This window comes from Macrobrachium rosenbergii, chromosome 42 (assembly GCF_040412425.1).
Source record: "Macrobrachium rosenbergii isolate ZJJX-2024 chromosome 42, ASM4041242v1, whole genome shotgun sequence".
Classification (NCBI taxonomy): Eukaryota; Metazoa; Arthropoda; class Malacostraca; order Decapoda; family Palaemonidae; genus Macrobrachium; species Macrobrachium rosenbergii.
This window is the reverse complement of record NC_089782.1, coordinates 37,638,822-37,662,739: the sequence shown is the minus strand read 5'-3', so window position 1 is coordinate 37,662,739 and position 23,918 is coordinate 37,638,822. Positions and strand designations below refer to the sequence as shown.

The window sequence follows — 23,918 nt, the reverse complement described above, 5'->3', positions numbered from 1 at the left end:
TTGGTCTCTCTCTCTCTCTCTCTCTCTCTCTCTCTCTCTCTCTCTCTCTCTCTCTCTCTCTCTCCCAAATGCCGCAGTGAACATCAAACCTTGGTCTCTCTCTCTCTCTCTCTCTCTCTCTCTCTCTCTCTCTCTCTCTCTCTCTCTCTCTCTCTCTCTCTCTCCAAACTTCACTCCCACGCACCAAACGCCTTTGCCAATGTACATAGAAGAAAAAATATTCTGTAACTAATGTCTGGTGGCTCGAATCTGTCAGGTATAAAGAGGGCGAGGGTGTGTGTGTGTGATGTTTATGCCGATAATAATAATAATAATAATAATAATAATAATAATAATAATAATAATAATAATAATAATAATAATAATAATAATAATATTATTATTATTATTATTTAAGACTCCCAAAATTTTGTGAAGTCTTAAATAATAATAATAATAATAATAATAATAATAATAATAATAATAATAATAATAATAATTATTATTATTATTATTATTATTATTATTATTATTATTATTATTATTATTATTATTATTATTATTATTATTATTATTATTATTATTATTATTATTAACTGCACAAATACCACTAACAGATGGGGACGTTCACATAGAACGCAAGGAGATACAGAATAGAATCAAACTTAGATAAAGGTATAATTAACCAAAGTGAAGAACTAACGCGTATACACAAACACATATAAATAAATAATATCTGCGAGGAATGGCTTTATAAGGCAGCATATATCTGGTAGCACGAAGTAGCATGGAGTTCCAAAGTAAAAACAAATTTGGCAGTCTCGTAAACCACCGAATATGGCAACGATATTTTCTCTTTGATATGCAACCTTAGGAGAGAGTAGATTTAAGTGTAAAATCATTTTTGGAAGACTTGTTAACTCTGATATTGCGGGGGGGGGGTTAATTTGCAGAATGGAACATTTTTCAGGCAGCCTGATTATCAGACTTGGATTAATGAACCAATTACAGACGCGGATTATTAGCCAGTCGTATAGAAAGAAATAATTATGACTTCATTCAGGAGTAATGTTTATTAGAACAAAGTTTCATTGGGGATAACTATTTTCTTTTCAGTTTTTCAAGACTTTTATTTAGATTTTCAGACTTCCAGATTATCAGATAGGCATAAGAAAACATAAGAATGAGAATGTATGAATTTTCAGACTTCCAGATTATCAGATAGGCATAAAATAGACATGAAAATGGCACAGTTCCAAAGTATGATTACTGGAAGCAAGATTCGTCAAGGAAATTTCATATATCTCTCAAGAGTATAAGATTTTTTGCTTTGAAGTAATAAACTTTTTCAGACATACAGACATGAAAATGACACAGTTCCAAAGTACGATCACTGGAAGCAAGATTCGTCAAGGAAATTTCACATATCTCTCAAGAGTAAAAGATTTTTTGCTTTGAAGTAATAAACTTTTTCAGACACATAGGTCATCAGTCAGTCGTAGAAAACGCATCAAATGAACGTTTTCCAAATTAGTGGTTCTTGAATGAGTAATTATTGTTTCTCATTTGGTCATGAATGAGCTTGAGTCCGTAGTAATTTCAAGGCTTGTTTATTTATATCTTCATTATCTTTCTATCCAAAGGGACCATGGCTGGCATAGGTATGATATGAGCATAAGCAAAGAATGCACTTTTCTCTTTTAAATAAAAATGCTGTGTATATGTATATAGATATATACGCTTACACTCAAACACACACACACATGTATATATATATGTGTATGTATATATATGGTTCCTATAGTATCTAATTAACTCCTATCTCCAAGATCGTTTTATTTAAAACAACCACGAACTCCCCAAATAAAGTTCTGCTTATCACTTTATCTTTCCTTATATGTGAATGACCTATTTATCACCCAGGCTCGTATGATACTTCCTTTAAATTTAAAAAAAAAAAAATTTCCACTCCGAGCCAGCTGGCGAAAGCTACCAGATGGAAGCATTATTTTGAAACATTTTTTCATTTTTTGGTGAAGACACCTGCGCGGTGTTCCTGTTTCAATCTACTGAGACTTACGAACTTTTTATGCGTATATATTTACATATGTAGATATGCACTTGTAATTATTGATTATCATGCACTTACTGTTCACATTCCTGACATAAGTACATATCTGCAAAGCGCGTGCATTGGTGTATGCTCTTATATCACTGATATATAAAAAAAAATATTGTAGTTCATGAGAGGCTATCACTTTATTTTGTATTTTTTTTATCCTTTTTGCTTTAATGTAAACACACATATATATATAGATTTATATATATATATATATATATATATATATATATATATATATACTTTTATATTATATGTATGTATATATGTGCATGTGAGAGTGTGTGTGTGTGCTAGAGTGTATGCACGTGTTTTGAGTGCAGTACTAGTTACTCTACCAACAGTCAAAACTAACCAAATCCGTAACTCATAAAGTACCGAAAATAAAGACCTTCATCTAAAATACTAATTACTAACAGAGACAAAATAATACGTGTATCATACCTTCAATGGAATCGCGGTTTTCCTCCCGATAGTAAAATCAGCGTCCCGGGCGGTATCGGATGATAAAACTTAATTTCAAAAAATAACAAAAAAATATTTAAAAACAAAAACAAAAACCAGATTATGCACTCCACTAAACGAATCGAATATTCCGGAACACTCTCGACTACGGAATCACAAAAAAGAAGATTTTAAAAAATACGATCTTTTCGGAGTTTCACTTATCCGAGGCACTGTGACACCGACTATAGAAGCCACACAACACCCCGCCCGCTCTCTCGCTGCCTCCTACAGGCTTTCGGACCTGGGTTTAGTATAGTAAGCGACCCACATGTTTCGTCTACGTTACCCTCCGTCCTGTCAACCTCTACCCCTCCCCCTCCTCCCTCCCCTGCCCCTAGGAGCCCACAAGGGGGGAAAGGGGAGGGGGGGTTCATCCTCCACCTTTTCCCTCCAGTTCCCTCCTCTCAACGCCTAGGCTATAATCCCTCCACAAACCCATCAACCCGGAGCCTCCTCGTTCTCTCTCTCTCTCTCTCTCTCTCTCTCTCTCTCTCTCTCTCTCTCTCTCTCTCTCTCTCTCTCTCTCAAATGCCTCAGTGAGCATCTATCCTTGCTCTCTCTCTCTCTCTCTCTCTCTCTCTCTCTCTCTCTCTCTCTCTCTCTCTCTCCAAATGCCCCAGTGAACACATGTCCTTGCTCTCTCTCTCTCTCTCTCTCTCTCTCTCTCTCTCTCTCTCTCTCTCTCTCTCTCTCTCTCTCTGCACCCTTACTTGGAAGAATTTCAGCTTTTGCTTGTGAAATGCCAAATGGGTGTCTCACCTGTGGGGGGGAAAAAAAAGCGTCACCCACGAAAGAAAAAGTGGTACCCACGGAAAGAAAGTGGCACCCACAAAAGAAAAAGTGGCACCAACGAAAAAAGTGGCACCCACGAAAGAAAAAGTGGCACCCTCGAAAAATAGTGGCTCCCCACGAAAGGAAGAAAGTGGCACCCACGACAGGAAAAAAGTGGCACCCACGAAAGAAAGAAAAATGGCACCTGGTTTTTATTTGACAGTTTATGAGTGTTTCAGAATTTTTTCAGAAAACTTCGTTTTTAAAATAACTCTTGACTTTATATTATTTTACTACTTGGTTTGTGGATTAATGATAAAGTCTCTCTCTCTCTCTCTCTCTCTCTCTCTCTCTCTCTCTCTCTCTCTCTCTCTCTCTCTCTCTGATTCCTTTAAAATCCACTACATCTCTGTTGTTGATTTATACAGTGAAATAGTTACATAGACTATATTGTTTACGACTTAGTTTTTAGATAAATGATAATGTCTCTCTCTCTCTCTCTCTCTCTCTCTCTCTCTCTCTCTCTCTCTCTCTCTCTCTCTCTCTCTCTTTCATTCCTTCAAAATCCAGTATACCTCTGTTGACTTAAGCAGCGAAATAGGTACCTAGATCTTAGTCGACTGTTGTGGATCTCAGCTGGAATCGAAATATAGAGGCAGAGGAGAAAGTAAAAGGCATCAAACGTTGGTGTTCGGTGCTACATCAAAATATGAGCTATCATATAATTATTAACTAGAAGGCCTCGACGAGGAGAATCAACCATTCTCTCTCTGTCTCTCTCTCTCATTCTCTCTCTCTCTCTCTCTCTCTCTCTCTGCCCACTTGAAGGCTCTAGTTCTGTTATTGAGTCCTAAATTAAATATCAATTCTAGATTATTTCCTCAATTTCAGCCGTGCAAATCTGAAACGAAATTGGGTACAGAGAGTCTTGATAGAAACCCTCTATGCACACATACATAAATACATACATATAGACATAGACATACATACATACATGCCTGGCGCTTTCCGCTGATATATGCCATACCACCAAGGCCAACCAGTGAGCAGCCCGGGTAAGGGGAGGGAAGGTGATGGGGAGGGGGTGCTTGTGGATGGAGTGGTATGAACAGAAGGGGCTCTAAAGCACAAGACTGGGAGTGGTGGTGTCTCTCTTGTATATGACGATGTCAAACGAAGCACCTTGGCAGATTAGGCATGCAAGGGGGGTTGTTGGTTTATCAGTGTCAATAGCTCTGTTGCTGGTTCCTGTTACAGCGGCCAGGCCTTTGCAATCAGATCCCACAGCCTCACACTGCCTACTCAGACTGAAGTCTGTAGCGTATAGATTTAATAGAATAAACTACAGTCACAAAAACTGTTGTTATAGAATTTGTAAAATACTCTAAAAGATAAATGATGTAGTATAGGAGATTTAGCTTTAAGCTACTCAGACTGAATTATATAGAGTAGATTTGATACAGTAAACTGCAGCTACAAATACTGTTGTTATAGAACTTGTAAAATACTCTTAATAGATAAATGAAGTAGTACGGGAGATTTAGCTTTGAGCTACTCAGACTGAAGTCTATAGCGTAGATTTAATAGAATAAACTACAGTCACAAAACTGTTGTTATAGAGTTTTTAAAATACTCTAATAGGTAAATGATGTAGTATGGAAGATTTAGCTTTAAGCTACTCAGACTGAAGTCTATAGCGTAGATTTAATAGAATAAACTACAGTCACAAAAACTGTTGTTATAGAGTTTGTAAAATAATCTAATAGGTAAATGATGTAGTATGGGAGATTTAGATTTGAGAAAATATCTGAAAAGTCACAACAGAATAAACTGCAGTCACAAAAACTGTTGTTATAGAACTTGTAAAATACTCTAACAGATAAATGATGTAGTATGGGAGATTTAGATTTGAGAAAATATCTGGAAAGTCACTCATTGGAAACAGGATATATTCCGGGGAATTAAATGGGGAGGTGGTATATCGGAAGGGATGACAGACAGACACGCTGCCATATATATATATATATATATATATATATATATATATATATATATATATATATATATATATATATATATATATATATATACATAAACATTATGGCTTCACATAAAGAAATAAATGACAGTAAAGATAAACTGAAGATAGAGGTAATAAGCACAATTATTCCACATCGTAAGAAGGGCTTGAGCGGATCAAAAAACCTGCGCGAATCGGATTCGCAGTTCAATCTCGTTTTTATCGCGAGGGAAGATTAGATATTAATAAAGGGGTCCAGGTGATAAAAGCGACGCATATAAGCACCTGATATGAAAGTAGGAACTCGACAAAAACGTGGAGAGACCCGCATCGTTTGAATCTCATTTTTATCGTCAAGAAACGAACGTGATCAACGATGCGGGAGAGAGAGAGAGAGAGAGAGAGAGAGAGAGAGACTATAATAAGCATAGAGGGAGAAACTACCGAAGAATGAATGATTGCTGAGAGAGAGAGAGAGAGAGAGACTCTATGACTATAATAAGCATAGAGGGAGAAACTACAAAAGAGTGAATGATTGCTGGGGTGTGGGGAGAGAGAGAGAGGCTATGATATGGGAGTGAATGACTTCTGAGAGAGAGAGAGAGAGAGAGAGAGAGAGAGAGAGAGAGGCTATAATAAGGGAGTGAATGACTTCTGAGAGAGAGAGAGAGAACCAGTGGGTCTGTAATAAGTTGAAAGAGAGAGAGAGAGAGAGAGATAGTGACTGCTGAGAGAGAGAGAGAAACTACAAAAGAGTGAATGATTGCTGAGGGAGAGAGAAAGAGATAGAGTGAGAGAGAGAGAGAGAGAGAGAGAGAGAGAGAAAGAGAGGCTGTGATAAGGGAATGAACGATTTCTGAGAGAGAGAGAGAGAGAGAGAAAGGAGAGAGAGAGAGAGAGAGAGAGAGAGAGAATGACTGCTGAAAGAGAGAGAGAGAGAGAGGCTAACCACGAAAAGCAAGTGAACGACTTCTGAGAGAGAGAGAGAGAGAGAGAAACCTCGATGAGAAAAGATCGTCAGCTCTTCGTTTCATGTACGTATCATCCATGAGCGACTGCCTATTCCCAGAGAATGAACACGTTTAAAAAAATGTCTCTCGTTTTCTTTTTAATTCTTTTCTCTTAAGGAAATGCTCGCGCAATGACGCACCTCATTTTTATTCTCCCGTTCGACGTTGAGGGAAATGAAGAAGAAATGGATGAGTAGGAGGAAAAAGAGGAGGACGAGAAGGAAGTGAATAAATAAATTTTAAAAAAATGGCTGATTAAAACAGGGGAAAATTAGAACCGGGGTGAAAAATTGAGTATTGAGAGAGAATGGGAAAGGATTGCTAAAAAGAAGATAGAAAACGGAGAACGAAAGTGGACGAAGAGATGATGAGAGATAAGAGGAATTAGCGAAATGAGAACAGGACGAAAGAAAACTTATACAAATTGATGAAAACCTACAAACAATAACTTAAATAAAAATGAAAAAAATGGTGAGTTCTCAGAGGTCAACCAGGTGGGCTAAAGCCCATAGCAAAATTGGGTACATAATTATTCACGTTTCTAAAAGAACACTGGCGAAAAAGTCAGAACAATTTTTAATTTTTTCTCCCGTTTCCTCCAGAAATGTTCATTTTTAGATGCTTAATGAAATTCGAATTTTTCGTCAACTTTTCTATTCATCCCACAAAATAATTTGTGAGAAAAAGTAATAAAGATGCTGAAATATTCAACTTTCATTAAACATCTGAAAAATATGGTATATTGTATCTTCTGAATTTATAACCCACATTGGATACTTGAATATCATTAATTCAGTACGTACCAAATTAGGTGGACTTTTTCTATTCATTTACATAGAAAAGAAAGCAAGAAAGAAGCCAAAAACCATTTACGTATGAAAAACTTATGCTATTTTTTAAGAATAATATGCTAATGACCCGTTGTTCTGAAGTGGGAGATATAAGGAAATTTGATAAAAGTTGAAATGGAGCAAATGCAAAACGAAACTAGCAATTCACAAAGCGATAATTGAAAAAACGAAAAAATAATCCTTTTTCGCTTACTCTACCGTGGTAGATAAAAAGGAATACGATAACAGATGAGAGAAGGAAAATGTAAAAAGAAAGGTAGTGGCAAATATAAGAAAAGATGAAGGGAAAATTAAGAGACGCTTATAGTATATATATATATATATATATATATATATATATATATATATATATATATATATATATATATATATATATATATATATATATATATATATATATGTATGTATTATGTATGTATATGTGTGTGTATGTGCATGTACTATATATATACATACATAAATAAATATATATATATATATATATATATATATATATATATATATATATATATATATATATATATATATACAGTATGTATGTATGTATGTATAATAAAACTCGATGGAAATTTGAACATGGAGAGGATTAGGACATGAACAATATAACTGATTCAGAGAATGGAAGGAAAGCTAAACGAACAGAAATTTAAGACATGCACCACGTAAGGGGGACACAAGGAATGAAAGAAAATGTAAGCAAGGAAAAATTAGGACATGCGTAGAAAAATGAACGTTATGAATAAATTAAGATTATAAAAATGTGAAAATTAGGATATGCACCACAGAATGACAGCAAACGAATGGCGAAAATTTAAACATGGACAAAATTATGACATGAAACACGAGACGAAAGTGAAGAATGGATGAAAATGTAACCAAGGTGAAGTTAGGACATGCATTACAAGGTGAAAAGCAAAGATTGGAGGAAATTTTGATAATTAGGACATGCGCCGAAAGTGAAAAAATTAGAGAAAATTTAGACAAGAAAGTTAGGACATGTGTTTCAAGACGAAAGAAAGGAATTGGTGAAAACCGTAAAAGTGAGAGAATTAAGACATGAAAAAAATGAATGAAAATCTAAACAAGGTGAAAATTATGACACACCACGAAATGACTGCAAGGAATGAATAAAATGTTATAAAATGAGAAAATTCGAAAATATGCCGTGACATAAAACCATAGAGTGCACAAACTTTTTGATGTTTGTGCTTTCACGTGTATGTGTGAGTATGTATGTGTGTGTATGTGGGTGTGTGTGTGTGTGTGTGTGTATTTGTTCAGGGGTTTTAACAGCGTCAGAAGATGGTTCTCACCTTCTGTAAAAAGACAGTGCTAATAAAAAAAACACGTCAGGGTAGGGTCTAACCCCCAAAAACTTTCGACAAGGACACACGAACGGATCGACCTACCTACCTACCTACCTACCGAGATTCGACCAGAAATAAACTCCCATCGCCTACACCTTTATGAATCAGGGGAGCCTCAGGGATTAGTCACCCTGAGCAGACATTTATTGCCCTCTCTCTCTCTCTCTCTCTCTCTCTCTCTCTCTCTCTCTCTCTCTCTCTCTCTCTCTCTCTCTCTATCTCTTTTTACAGTATATGCATATACATAATGTGACAGGCTTCTTATCTCTCTCTCCTCTCTCTCTCTCTCTCTCTCTCTCTCTCTCTCTCTCTCTCTCTCTCTCTCTCTCTCTCTCTCTCTCACAGTATATGCATAAACATAATATAAAGTCTTCTCATCTCTCTCTCTCTCTCTCTCTCTCTCTCTCTCTCTCTCTCTCTCTCTCTCTCTCTCTCTCTTTTACAGTATATGCATATACACAATATGACAGCCTTCGTATCTCTCTCTCTCTCTCTCTCTCTCTGTCTGTCTGTCTGTCTGTCTGTCTGTCTGTCTGTCTGTCTGTCTCTCTCTCTCTCTCTCTCTCTCTCTTTTACAGTATATGCATATACATATGACAGCCTTCTCTCTCTCTCTCTCTCTCTCTCTCTCTCTCTCTCTCTCTCTCTCTCTCTCATTACCGTGTCATAAGGTTGTTCTTTAAAACGGGCAGACATCAGCTGATGGAACTGTGATTCTGTAAACAAATTTATTAGCCTATCTCCGTCCATCTTTATCTACCACAAGGCTATTCATTATAAAGGAAAAAGATTAACACCATAAAACTAATGGAACCATTAATCTCAAAATGTGCTTATTGCTCTCTCTCTCTCTCTCTCTCTCTCTCTCTCTCTCTCTCTCTCTCTCTCTCTCTCTCTCTCTATAGTGGACAGATATGAACACCTTAAAGCTAATGGAACCATTAATCTGAAAATATAGTTATTGGTCTCTCTCTCTCTCTCTCTCTCTCTCTCTCTCTCTCTCTCTCTCTCTCTCTCTCTCTCTCTCTCTCGTCCTACAGTGGACAGATATGAACACCTTAAAGCTATGGAACCATTAATCTGAAAATATAGTTATTGCTCTCTCTCTCTCTCTCTCTCTCTCTCTCTCTCTCTCTCTCTCTCTCTCTCTCTCTCTCTCTCTCTCTCTCGTGATCTTCCAAATACAAGGACAATATTATACTCTTGAAGTGCAACTTGATTATATTTTTCACAGTACTTATTATTGCAAGTAATATTATCATCATTATTTATATCGACATCTCCATCACACTGGCACACGAAAGGTCTGTGAAATTGCGCTAATCTTATCATTCCTGTGCTGTCACTTCCACAAATCTCCACTCATCTCCAGCTTCCCGTCTAGGTGTTCTCCCCGGGGTGGTGCGGAGGACATGTCCAAGCCATCTCCATCTTCCCTTCGTCATTATTGAATCTATAAATGGACCTTCCATAACTTCCCCTATCTTATCATTCTATAATACATAGAATTCATGGTATCATTCTATAATGATTATTATTATTAAAATTGTTTTACTAGACCACTGCATTGGGCTGATGCTCAGCTCTCACAAACTGGCCCGAAGGCTTTAAAGATGTCGATATTCCATATCCTTTTGTTTCATAACCAAATTCCTTCTCATTCTTAAGAATTTTGATTAATAATACCTTGCTTTTGAGGACAAATTCCAAGCTACTACCGGCACATTATTATTATTATTATTATTATTATTATTATTATTATTATTATTATTATTATTATTATTATTTCGATAGATGAGACCAAAGGGGCCATCGACTTGAAATTCAAGGTTCCAAAGAATGTTGGTTTCAACCTCCCACCGCAGCAGACCCCACACTGCGGCAGTAACTGGTCATGATACAGAGCCCGTGATTTTTCATCGCCTCGGGAGAGGCGCGAACTCGCGACATCTGAGCGGCACGTCACGACACCAGCGACCGTAAAAGCGGACCAGCTTAAATACCCTCACTGATAGCATACGTTCGGGAATATAGTGAAATATATTTTGGTTTACTTGGCATGAGCCTAAGAACTCCGCTCTTAGCCGAAGTTGATGTTTAAACAAACAGAGTGCCAACGCACACAGGCTGCCTCAGGCAAGCAGGAGTTCATCTTTCGCAAACAAGCACATGCAGAGCAGGCTTAGGAAATTTTGTGCTTGCTGGAAGCACGGAGCACTCCTTCTGGTTTGATATTTATTTGTCTTGAAGAAGAAGCAGAATTAACCTTGACTTGTCTGAATGTTGAGTATATGTATACGTATGTGTACGTGTATGACTATTTATGTAAATACATTAACTTTATCACATACACAATTGTTCTGTGCATTAATGCAATCACTAACAGGACCTCATTCAAACTTGTGGAGATATTTATTCAAAAATGTTGCAAGCTTTCCAGAAAAATGAGGACTGTTTGTCCTAGAAAGCTTGTAACTTTTTTTTTTAATAAATATCTCCACTAGATACCATCCGGTTTGAATGAGGTCCAGTTAGTAATGCAAAAAAAAAAAAAAAAAAAAAAAAAAATATATATATATATATATATATATATATATATATATATATATATATATATATATATATATATATATATATATATATAAACTTTTATCACATACACAATAATTGTGTATGTGCATTAGTAGAATTACTAAAAGGACCTCATTCAAACTGGATGGTATCTAATGGAGTATTTATTTTGGAAAAAGTTACAAGCTTTCTTGGACAAACAGTCCACATTATCAAGTATCCATTAGATACCACCCAGTTTAAATGAGGTCCTTTTTAGTAGTATATATATATATATATATATATATATATATATATATATATATATATATATATATATATATATATATGTATATATATATGCATATGTATGTATGTGTGTGTATATATATATATATATATATATATATATATATATATATATATATATATATATAATTGCTTACAACTTAAAAAAAAAACAGTATTTAATATTTTCTCTTTATATGCATATAAAACAATACATTACAAAATGCCCCCAATAAAAAGAAAATCGAATAAAACTATATTCCGACGGGAATAAGAAAATGTGCTCAAGCATTTGTATTTGAGCAGAATAAATAAGAATTAATACATTCTGTCCAGAAACGTATGAGAAACTGTTTGGTCAGCGAGCGAGCTCAATTTCATATTCACGAATGCAACAAGAGAAGCTATTCTCCGAGCTGATGAATGGAAATAGTAAAAAATAACAAGTGATTTCTATTCGAAAAGTCTGCATATTAAATGCTGATAGGCCCTATCTGCGCAGTGAGCGAATTTGCATAAAACATTCATGAAGTGGAAGGCTGGTGTTGCTCTTTGCAGATTTGTTAATGATTGATATCGATAAAGAACAAGTAAAAAAAATGCGGCGCAATCGAGCTTTCTATACAGGGTATAATCAAGGCCACCGAAAACAGATCTATCTTTCGGTGGTCTCGGTATAATGCTGTATGAGCAGTGCGGCCCATGAATTTAACCACGGCCAGGTGGTTTCCTGTCCTATATCGTTGCCAGAAGTACGATTATGCCTAACTTTAACGTTACATAAAATGAAACCTACTGAGGGTAGAGGGCTGCAATTTGGTATGTTTGATGATTGGAGGGTGGATGATCAACATACCAATTTGCAGCCCTGTAGCCTCAGTAGTTTTTAAGATCTGAGGGCGGACAGAAAAAGTGCGGACGGACGGACAGACAAAGCCGGCACAATAGTTTTCTTTTACAGAAAACTAAAAACGGCCTCTAAAATCTAACCGCACAAAATAAATGACAACCATCGTTATCGTTAATGTCCTGCATTACAATCGTGATAAATCATTCATAACAAAAATAATTAATATAATAATAATAATATTTTTTCTTAACCCGTTACCCGCCGTGTTAGAGGCTAATTGGGTATTCGGATTAAAAAGAGTATATATTTCTACCCTCTGCCAAAAAAGATAGGCCACCGTCATCAGTAAAAGTTGTTTGTATTGGAATATTATAAATTCAAAAAAATGGAAGCATTCATAAAGTATGCATGGAATAAATGAACTCTTGTTAATCAGGATTTTAATTAATTCATTTTTCAAACTTTCGCTTAATGAGTTACCTGTGGATTTAGGTTTATGTATTATTATTATTATTATTATTATTATTATTATTATTATTATTATTATTATTAACTTTTTTTTCATTATTTTGCTGCTTCGTCGTCTTCTTCTTCTTCTTCTTCTTCTTCGTTATTGCTCATTGTTTTATTGTAGTTGTAGAAGTTATTCTACCACTTGATGTTATTGTTATTAATATTGTGATAAATAATGAAATAAATTTTATATAAATTTTGGGGAATTTCGCCAAATGTTGAAGTCCTTTATAAAGGTCGCAAGAAAATCCGCCAAAGATTAAAGACCTTTATAAAGGTCGTAAGAAATTCCGCCAAATGTTGAGATCTTTATAAAGGTCGCAAGAAATTCCGCCAAAGGTTGAAGGCCTTTATAAAGGTCGCAAGAAATTCCGCCAAAGGTTGAAGACCTTTATAAAGGTCGCAAGAAATTCCGCAAAGGTTGAAGACCTTTATAAAGGTCGCAAGAAATTTTGCCAAAAATTGAAGACCTTTATAAAGGTCGTAAGAATTTCGCCAAATGTTGAAGACCTTTATAAAGGTTGCAAGAAATTTCGCCAGAGGTTGAAGACCTTTATAAAGGTCGCAAGAAATTTCGCCAAATATTGAAGACCTTTATAAAGGCCGCAAGAATTTCGCCAAATGTTGAAGACCTCTATAAAGGTCGCAATAAAATTCGCCAAATGTCGAAGACCTTTATAAAGGTCGCAAGAAATTCCGCCAAATGTTGAAGACCTTTATAAAGGTCGCAAGGTCCCCAGAACAGGTACTTTATGTGGAATTTGGATGACACAGGAAGCACAAGAGGCTCTGGTATATACAGGACCGGCAGGTAGAGAGGAAATAAAGAGAAAGAGAGAGAGAGAGAAACAGAGAGATAGAGAGAGAGAGAGAGAGAGAGAGAGAAAGCAGATGTTTTGTTTGCCAAAGGTTTGCAAGAGAGTAAGGGAAAATGTGCTGCATATACAGTAAAACAGAGAGAGAGAGAGAGAGAGGTTGACATGATTATGGTGTTTGTTTATTTGCAATAAACAGTAAATTACCTGTTCCAAAGAGGTTATGTTGCCTGTTTGCGTGTTGATTTGCAAACATACGTTAGTTTGTAATAAACCATTAGTTGCCTTCTGCTAATAAGATTATTTTCTTTCTTATTTGTTTGTGAAAGAAAACTATTGTTGCGTAATAAGGTTTTCTTGTTTGTTATTACAATAAGTCCTTAGTTACCTCTGCAACGCCCCGTAGGTGGGTAGTGCCGCCAGTTTGCCTCACGGGGTGCACTGTAGGCATTACTAAAAGTTCTTTACAGCGTCCCTTCGTCCCCAAGCTGCAACCCCTTCCATTCCTTTTACTGTACCTCCATTCATATTCTTTCTTCCGTCTCGCTATCCACCCTTTCCTAACAATTATTTCATAGTGCAACTGCGAGGTCTCCCTCCTGTTACACCTTTCAAACCTTTTTACTCTCAATTTTCTTCCTAGCACTGAATGACCTCATTGGTCCCGGTGCTTGGTCTTTGGCCTAAACTCTATATTCCATTTTACCTCTGGAAATAAATTTTTTTTTTTTTTTTTTTGGTTACCAAGATTTAGCAAAAAGTTCCAATTAGTTTTTTAGGTAAATCTGACCCAAATGCTCGTGACCGGTAACCATTGATTAGATTTCATGTCGTTAATGTAAGAACTAAGTAATTTACCCTCCCTCCAGTTTTATTTACCCATAAGTCATAGGATGATATTTCAGTTTTTGAAGATCAATGTTTGGTGCAATAATCCTGACGTATTATTGAAGTCTTTTTTTTTTTTTTTTTAGGATTATAGGTCCGGATGCCGATTTGGAAGTTTCATTTCCGCAGGATGGTTCATTCCTAAACCAGAAGTTAAAGGAAGATCACTACTGGGATTTTGTCATTTTTCACAAATACCCCTATTGACGAAGATGAAGATTATATATATTTATTATATATATATATACGTATATATATATATATATATATATATATATATATATATATATATATATGTGTGTGTGTGTGTGTGTGTGTGTGTGTGTGATAAAAGTCATATGGCTGCGTACGACAAACGCATTACATGGTCAACATGGCAGAGGTGGGTGGATATCGGCTCTAAATACAAACACCTGAGTTCGACGGGGATTTGTAGATGGGAGTCGATATCCAATTATACCTCACTTGCTGGCCGTGTGGTTTAAGGCGTCCACTGTAGTCCTGAGTTCTTTTCCTTCGCTGGTTCGAGCCCACGGGACGACGAACTTATTATCAACTAAAAAATTCCCCTTCGGTAACATATATGAAAATATATTATTTCCGAGGTAGAGCGAATTGGATATTAAAGGACGTTTGTAGCTTACTGATTGTATATGAATCACGGTGATGTGATAAAAGTCATATATATATATATATATATATATATATATATATATATATATATATATATATATATATATATATATATATATATATATATATATATATATATATATATATATATAAATATATATATATATATAATATATATGAATATGTAAAATACAAACATATATATAATATATATAGATTGATTCATATTTATATGTGTGTATGTATGTATGTATATACATACATATATATACACGTACATATCGTCCGTTAGACCATGCATACAGATCACAGACCACCGACCTACGCAAATCATCGCAGTGAGTCCGTCCCCCAATCGCCTCCCGCAGAGGCGTCAGCAAAGCCACTTCCTAGGTACAATATCCTCCCTCTATCCTTACAATATCCTTCGTCTATCCTTTGCCTCTGGAAAGGGGCGCTGGCTCCTGTTGGCTTATCATTGGCTTCCCCCTTTGCTGAGGTTCCCGTAGGACTTTGATGGTACGCGATCTCTCTCTCTCTCTCTCTCTCTCTCTCTATCCCTTGCGAGTGATTGCTCTCAGTGGGGCCTCTTCGTGTTTGTTGTTTCCCAAGCTTTCTTCCCCTCTTTTGCTTGCTTGTTTGTTTTTTTTTTTTTTTTTTAGATCCTGTGAAGATTGTAAGCGATAAAGAGAGAGTTGGGGGGGGAGCAAGCGTTTTGTTTGGCAAAGACTTATGAGAGAGAGAGAGAGAGAGAGAGAGAGAAGGCCGTCATATTATGCATTTGCATACACTGTAAAAGAGAGAGAGAGAGAGAGAGAGAGAGAGAGAGAGAGAGAGAGAGAGAGAGAGAGAGAGAGAGAGAGAGATAAGAAGGCCGTCATATTATGCATTTGCATATACTGTAAATGAGAGAGAGAGATAGTGTGGGGGGAGCAAGCGTTTTGTTTGGCAAAGAATTCTGAGAGAGAGAGACAGAGAGAGAGAGAGAGAGAGATAAGAAGGCCGTCATACCATGCATTTGCACACAGTGTAAAAGAGAGAGAGATAGAGAGATCAATCGTTTTGTTTGGCAAAGACTTATGAGAGAGAGAGAGAGAGAGAGAGAGAGAGAGAGAGAGAGAGAGAGAGAGAGAGAGAGAGCAATCGTTTTGTTTGGCAAAGACTTACGAGAGAGATAAAAAGGTCTTCCTATCATGCATTTGCGTATACTGTAAAAGAGAGAGAGAGAGGGGGAGGTTGGCATGAATATTGTGAAAAAAATTTTTACGAGCACGCACTTAGTTGAGAGAGAGAGAGAGAGAGAACAGCTAAAAAAAATTAAAGATAGTTTTATAGATATTTTTTTTCAACGATGTGCCTTTTTCCATGCGGTGCTTGCTTTCCAGTTGCCATTGACTAAGCCTTTTGATAAAAGTTGCTAGTCCCAAGCTCATTTTCATCCTCACTGCGACCAACCACAGGTGGCTAACCGCCATGTACTAGATATATTGCTTAGGTCAAGAGGGTCGTAATGGATTTTGCAAGATCACGGTCCTAATTCGTTCTTTTACATCTGGGGTTAATCTCGGCAATTCTTTTTATATACTGTATGTATATATATATATATATATATATATATATATATATATATATATATATATATATATATATATATATAAAGACAAAATCCACGAAGGAAAGAGAAACAATGGAGTGCTGCGAGGCCTTTCGACTGTCGCCCTTTACTTAGCAGACTGAAGAAACATAAAAATAAGTATCTGTATACTCGTATATATGTGTGAGTGCGTGTGCGCGCGCGCTTGTGCGTGAATGCGCGTTCACTTTGGACTGCAAATAATATAATCATAAAGTAAGATGAAAGTTAAGTTTATTATCGCAACAGGAGAGAAGTGACTGCGCTACGCTGAAGCATCGACGGACCTTTGATGAGAAATCACGCTTTTATAAGTCATCGCGCAAATCCAATTGGTCAATTAAGGTCCTTTCCGTTTCCGTCTTTGATCATCATCCTCCCTTCTTCATCGACTCCGCTATCAAAAAGGAAAAATTTTGAAAAATATGACGTCAGAGGAAATAATTAAATCTGAAAAATTGATCGAGAAATTTCCCGTTTATCCAATGGCGTTTTCAACTTTGGTCTCGATGTTGGATTTCGAAATTTGTTTTCGTCAGGGTTTTTTTTTTTTCATTTGGACCCTGGTCATGCATCGTTGTATCACTTCGAGTGGAGTGTAAGAGAATGAAAATACAAGTTTCTCTCTCTCTCTCTCTCTCTCTCTCTCTCTCTCTCTCTCTCTCTCTCTCTCTCTCTCTCTCCAACCCGTTATTTCCAACATGTTGATCTTCGTCCATGCCACTTTTTTCTACCCCTCTCTCTGTCTGTCTGTCTCTCTCTCTCTCTCTCTCTCTCTCTCTCTCTCTCTCTCTCTCTCTCTCTCTCCAAAAGGTCATCTCAAACATGTTGATCTTCGTCTGTCACTTTTTTTACTCTCTCTCTCTCTCTCTCTCTCTCCCTCTAAGAATTGAAGGGCGATTAACGAATGAAAAAAAGGAAATATGTAACATATTAGCAGAAAGATATAAGAGTGAATTTACACCTAGAATTGACAATGAAGATGATGATACAGAAATAAGAGATGAAAATACTGAATACTTATCAGATATAGATATTACAGAAGCCGATATTGTGCAGGCTATTAATGAAATTAAAAATGGATCAGCAGCAGGACCAGATGGAGTACCTGCCATATTGTTAAAGAAAGTGGTTCATTCAATCGCAAAGCCGCTTAGCAATATTATTAAGACAAAGTATAGATACAGGCAAGATTTATGATGAGCATAAATTAGCATATATTACTCCTACTTTCAAAAGTGGTTCAAGACTAGAGGCAAGTAATTATAGGCCTGTGAGTCTGACATCTCATATTATGAAAGTATATGAAAGGGTAATGAAAAAATATAATGAAACATTTAATGAAAAATAGATTGTTCAATATAGGACAACATGGTTTTGTACCCGGAAAAAGTACACAAACCCAACTGTTAGTCCACCATGAAAGCATATATAAAAATATGATAAATGAAAAAGATACAGATGTGGTTTACCTAGACTTTGCAAAAGCTTTTGACAAGGTAGATCATAATATATTAGCGAAAAAAATTAGAAAACATAACATTGTTGACAAAGTAGGAAGATGGATAAAAGAATTTTTGCAAAATAGAAAACAGATAGTGATTGCAAACGATGAGAAATCGGATGAAGCTACGGTAATATCCGGTGTACCACAGGGTACGGTGTTAGCTGCGTTGCTGTTTGTGATTATGATTGCAGACATAGACAGTAATGTTAAGGACTCAGTAGTAAGAAGTTTCTGCAGATGACACAAGAATAAGTAGAGAAATTGCTTGTGATGAAGATAGGAACTCGCTACAAAGAGACCTAAACAAAATATATAAATGGGCAGAGATAAATAGGATGGTATTTAACTCTGATAAATTTGAATCAATGAACTATGGTGATAAAGTAGGAATGCTATATGCATATAAAGGACCTAATAATGAGACAATCACAAACAAGGAAGCAGTTAAAGACCTTGGTGTGATGTTGAATAGAATATGTTATGCAATGATCAAATAGCAATTTATTGGCAAAATGCAAAGCAAAAATGGGAATGTTGTTCGGCACTTCAAAACAAGAAAAGCTGAACACATGATTATGCTTTATAAAACGTACGTACGTAGTCCACTTGAATATTGCAATATAATATGGTACCCACACTACCAAAAGGATATTGCACAAATAGAGAGTGTACAAAGGTCATTTACAGCTAGAATAGAAGAAGTTAAGGACCTTGACTACTGGGAAAGACTACAATTCTTAAATTTATATAGTCTTGAAAGGAGAAGAGAACGCTACATGGTAATTCAAGCATGGAAACAGATAGAAGGAATTACTGAAAACATCATGGAACTAAAATTATCAAAAAGAGCAAGCAGAGGTAGATTAATAGTGCCAAAAACTATACCAGGAAAATTAAGGAAAGCACACAGGACATTAATCCACCACGCACCAGCATCGATAATGCAGCGTCATTCAATGCGCTACCAGCTCATCTGAGGAACATAACAGGAGTGAGCGTAGATGTGTTTAAGAATAAGCTCGACAAATATCTAAGATGCATCCCAGACCATCCAAGACTGGAAGATGCAAAATATACCGGAAGATGCGTTAGCAACTCTCTGGTAGACATCAAAGGCGCCTCACACTGAGGGACCTGGGGCAACCCGAACGAATTGTAAGGTCTGTAAGGTAAGGTCTCTCTCTCTCTCTCTCTCTCTCTCTCTCTCTCTCTCTCTCTCTCTCTCTCAAAAAGGTCATCTCAAACATGTTGATCTTCGTCCATGTCACTTTTTTTACTCTCTCTCTCTCTCTCTCTCTCTCTCTCTCTCTCTCTCTCTCTCTCTCTCTCTCTCTCTCTCCAACCCGTCATTTCCAACATGTTGATCTTCGTCCATGCTCTCTCTCTCTCTCTCTCTCTCTCTCTCTCTCTCTCTCTCCAACCCGTCATTTCCAACATGTTGATCTTCGTCCATGTCACTTTCTTTACTCTCTCTCTCTCTCTCTCTCTCTCTCTCTCTCTCTCTCTCTCTCTCTCTCTCTCTCTCTCTCTCTAACAATAAGCTTTGTTGATATTAGCATATGCACATGTATGCATAATTATGCAAAAGCTGTATAAGCAGTTGTATGTATATGCATAGTTATTCATTTCCGACATGTTTATCACGTATTCTCTTCGTGTATGTTTACTATAGGCTGCATTGACGGAAAATATGGTGAAACTGATGCTGTTCGACAGACGAAAGAGGAAATATTTCAAAACCATCGACCAATCAGAGGAGAGGTACAGTGATATCAGCTGCTAATATTTACCGTCAGCTTAAAAACCATAAGAGAAGACAAAAGACGATAAATGCGTCAGGATTGGTAATGTTAACACACGCCAGAGGAAATATTTCAAAACCATCCACCAATCAGAGGCGAGTTTCAGTGATATCAGCTGCTAATATTTGCCGCCAGGTTAAAAAACATGAGAAAAAGCAAAAGACGATAAATGCGTCAGGATTGCTAATGGTTATTTCGTGTAATTTTAACGTATTTATATTTTATTATTACTACAGTATTATGAATATTACCAGTGTTTTATAACAATTATTGTCGCTGTAAACAGTTACTTTATCGAACACATCTGAATAGCAAGGTGTCCTCTACAGAAAACTCTTGAAAACAAGCAGTTAATTGCCCAGTTTGGTACTTGAGGTCACTCGGGAACAAACACTCAGTTAACGGCCTACTCTCGCCGGCAGTGACTGACAAAACCATTCAGCAAACGTCTTTGAGAGTTATTATATTGTAGTTCTCTGTAGCTAGACTGTGATAAGGTGTGTCAATCAGTGTGGTCCATCTGGTTAATGGTAAGCACTGTTTATACTGTCATTGCTTGATAACTCATTATTTGTTTTGGTTGAAACACATTGCACAGTTTTGTGACCGAAACTGTTAAGTGCAGTGTAGCCTTACAAATTATTGATGCACCTTTTTGGATTCCTTGTGGAATATTCTTAGCTTTATCACATTTTTATGTTCTTGGGGCGATTTCTTAAGTAGTGTCTTCCTTTAATCCAGTTTCATTGAGCTTGGGGTAGGCATTAAGCGGTAATGAAATTTGATAAAGTACTTTATCTAAAGTATATTGTTTTCTGTGTATACACAGTAGTGTAAAGTGTATTACCAGCAGACTGTATAATCTGTAGGCAGAGTAAAGACATACTTCCAAATTTTGAGTCCTATTTTAACAGGTCGTATTTATGTTGAAATACAAGGTGGCTTTACGTAATTAATGTTAGTAGTTAACCTTACCTCTCAAAAATGAACGTGGTATTTAAGTAGTTTCGTAGTTACACCGCACTTATAATATTTTAAGTGCATTATGTTGCTTAGTAATTACTTGCCTAATATTTTATAACCGAACTTTGAGCTCGTAGCCTTGTTACTGTGCTACACAGGCAATTAAATACTCGGACGTACTTATATATAAGACATTAGAATTTAAAAATTGAAGCGAGCACCCGTTTGTAGCTAGCCTAAAAGACCATTACTGACGCTCAGAGCAAGCACCCCAAAAAAAAAAATTATATATATATATATATATATATATATATATATATATATATATATATATATAAAATAAAGGTTTCGTTTATAGCCCGTGTATATCTCAATACAGAAAAAAAATGCGCCGAAGTTTCTTCGGCGCAATCGAGTTTTCTGTACATCGTATACTAATCAAGGCCACCGAAAATAGTTCTATCTTTCGATGGTCTCGGTATAATGCTGCATGAGCCGCGGCTCATTTAACTTTAACCACAGCTCGGTGATGACCTATCCCATGTCGTTGCCAGAAGCACGATTATGGCTAACTTTAACCCTAAATAAAAAATAAAAACTACTGAGGCTAGAGGGCTGCAATTTGGTACGTTTGATGATTGGAGGGTGGATGACTAACATACCAATTTACAGCCCTGTAGCCTCAGTAGTTTTTAAGATCTGAGGGCGGACAGAAAAAGTGCGGACGGGCGAACAAAGCCGACACAATAGTTGTCTTTGACAGAAAATTGAAAAACGGGAATGAAAGTCAGAGAGACGGAAGACATTGGAGCCTGGCAGTTTAATTAAAGCCGTATGACTTTTTGTGTGGGTGTGGAAAGCAATTGGAGTCGTTCTGTGAAATTCAGCGGCTGAAAGAGAGCGCCCTGCGAGTTCATGGAAGGACGCGGGGAATGGCGACACAAAAATACTCAAATAAATAAATAAATAGAGGGAGATAGAAAATAATATATGTATTTTTTGTTTATTCTTCCAATTTATCCATTTATCTCATTCAGCTTTTTTTTATTTAATTTATATACCTATTTGTTAAATCATCTAATTATTGGTTATCTATTCAGTCATTTACTTGCTTATATATATATATATATATATATATATATATATATATATATATATATATATATATATATATAATGTGTACATAAGCAAGTAATTGAATAAATAGTGATAAATAAATAGATGATTTAACAGATAAATAGATGAACTGGATAAATTGGAAGAATAAATTAAATAAATAGATAGACGAGTTAAGTAAATTAAATAAATTAAACAGATAAATTATTTATACCCTGAATACTTAGGCAAACTCATAAAGTAATGGTTATCGATGGTTACTGTCTGTAATTTTTACATTATTAATCCGTTTCAAGGGAAAATTGTATCATCTTTATTTAATTAGTTCTTGCTAAAGGTCCAGTTAAAAAACTTTTGACAGTTAAACCACTTTTGATGTATGTTGTCGCTTCAATAGGTTTCAGCTGACCTGTGACAATGATATACTATACAGGTGAAAAAATGGTCGTGTTTTAGATACAGTGAAATAAAAGTGTGGGTTACCTGACTGTGTATAAAGGTCAAAGGTCAGAGACCGCTTAGGAATTTTCTGTATAGCGTATAATCAAGGCCACCGAGAATAGATCTATTTTTCGGTGGTCTCGGTGTAGTGCTGTATGAGCCGCGGCCCATGAGACTTTAACCACGGCCCGGTGGTGGCTAGCCTATATCGTTGCCAGAGGCACGATTATGCTTAACTTCAACCTTAAATAAAATAAAAACTACTGAGGCTAGAGGGCTGCAATTTGGTATGTTTGATGATTGGGGCGTGGATGAGCAACATACCAATTTGCAGCCCTCTAGCCTCAGTAGTTTTTAAGATCTGAGGGCGGACAGAATAAAATGTGGACGGACAGACAAAGCCGGCTCAACAGTTTTCTTTTACAGAAAAGTAAAAAGCGGTTTATAGTTGGCAAAACTTTTATGAGGAATTCAACAAGAAATAATTGACTTCAGTAGTAATTACTTATCAAGTTCATCTACAAAATCATAATCATTCTCTCTCTCTCTCTCTCTCTCTCTCTCTTTTGCAGCAGACGTGTGAGCCAAACTGTTAGTCATTTCAACCATTATACGAAATTTTAAACTATATTTTGTTTACCACCCTTTTATTTTTCCAGATGTTATTCCTGTTTTTATTATTTTTTCTCATTTTCACCTGTTGCCTTCTACGTATCCTTATCATCTGCAAGTCCTCTTTGCTCAAACGCTAATAATCCCGTCCTCGACAGCTTTACTTTCCTTATAGTTTTCTTCTTCTTTGGTGACTTCTCTCGACTTGGCAGCAGTCTTTGGGTTTGCAATTCGTCTCTCTAAATGAAGAATTCTTTAACGTTCTGGAACGCTGGTGGGCACTCATTTCCTCCTCCGGACCGTGAAGACCAATTTCACTCCTTCTTCTTCTTCTTCTTCTTCTTCTTCTTCTTTTCTTTCTTCTTCTTCTCCTTCTCTCCTCTTCCTCTTCCTTCGTCTCCTCCTCCTCCTCCTCCCCCTCCTCCTTTTTCTTCCTCCACCTCCTTTTTGTCTCTTCCCCCCTCCTCCCCTCCTCCTCCTCCTCTTCCTCCCCTCCCCTCCTCTTCCCCCTCCCCCACCTCCACCTCTTCCTTCCTCCCCTCCCCCCCCCTCCCCTCCCCTCCTCCTCCTCCTCCTCCTCCTCCTCTTCTTCTTCTTCTTCTTCTTCTTCTTCTTCTTCTTCTGTTACGCTCCTTGGGAATCCACGAGCGAGACGTCCTTTTGCAAGTGAGGCAAAAGCAAAC

General features: G+C 36.5%; 1 protein-coding gene and 1 long non-coding RNA gene across 5 annotated transcripts in view; one reads left to right on the top strand and one right to left on the bottom strand.

Annotated features, from left to right (window-relative positions):
- Positions 1 to 23,918, top strand: part of LOC136828278 (uncharacterized) — a 182,581-nt gene that overhangs the window by 54,570 nt on the left and 104,093 nt on the right. The window lies entirely within an intron of this gene.
- Positions 1 to 23,918, bottom strand: part of LOC136828276 (mediator of RNA polymerase II transcription subunit 15-like) — a 207,695-nt gene that overhangs the window by 149,164 nt on the left and 34,613 nt on the right. Inside the window, exon 1 of one of the 4 annotated variants that reach the window (XM_067086155.1) lies at positions 2,543 to 3,025. The exons of 2 other annotated variants lie outside the window; for them this stretch is intronic. The gene's annotated coding sequence lies outside the window, so the exon portion shown is untranslated. Of the gene's footprint in view, positions 1 to 2,542; positions 3,026 to 23,918 lie in introns of those variants that run through there. One more of the 4 variants, XM_067086154.1, reaches the window with a different exon arrangement.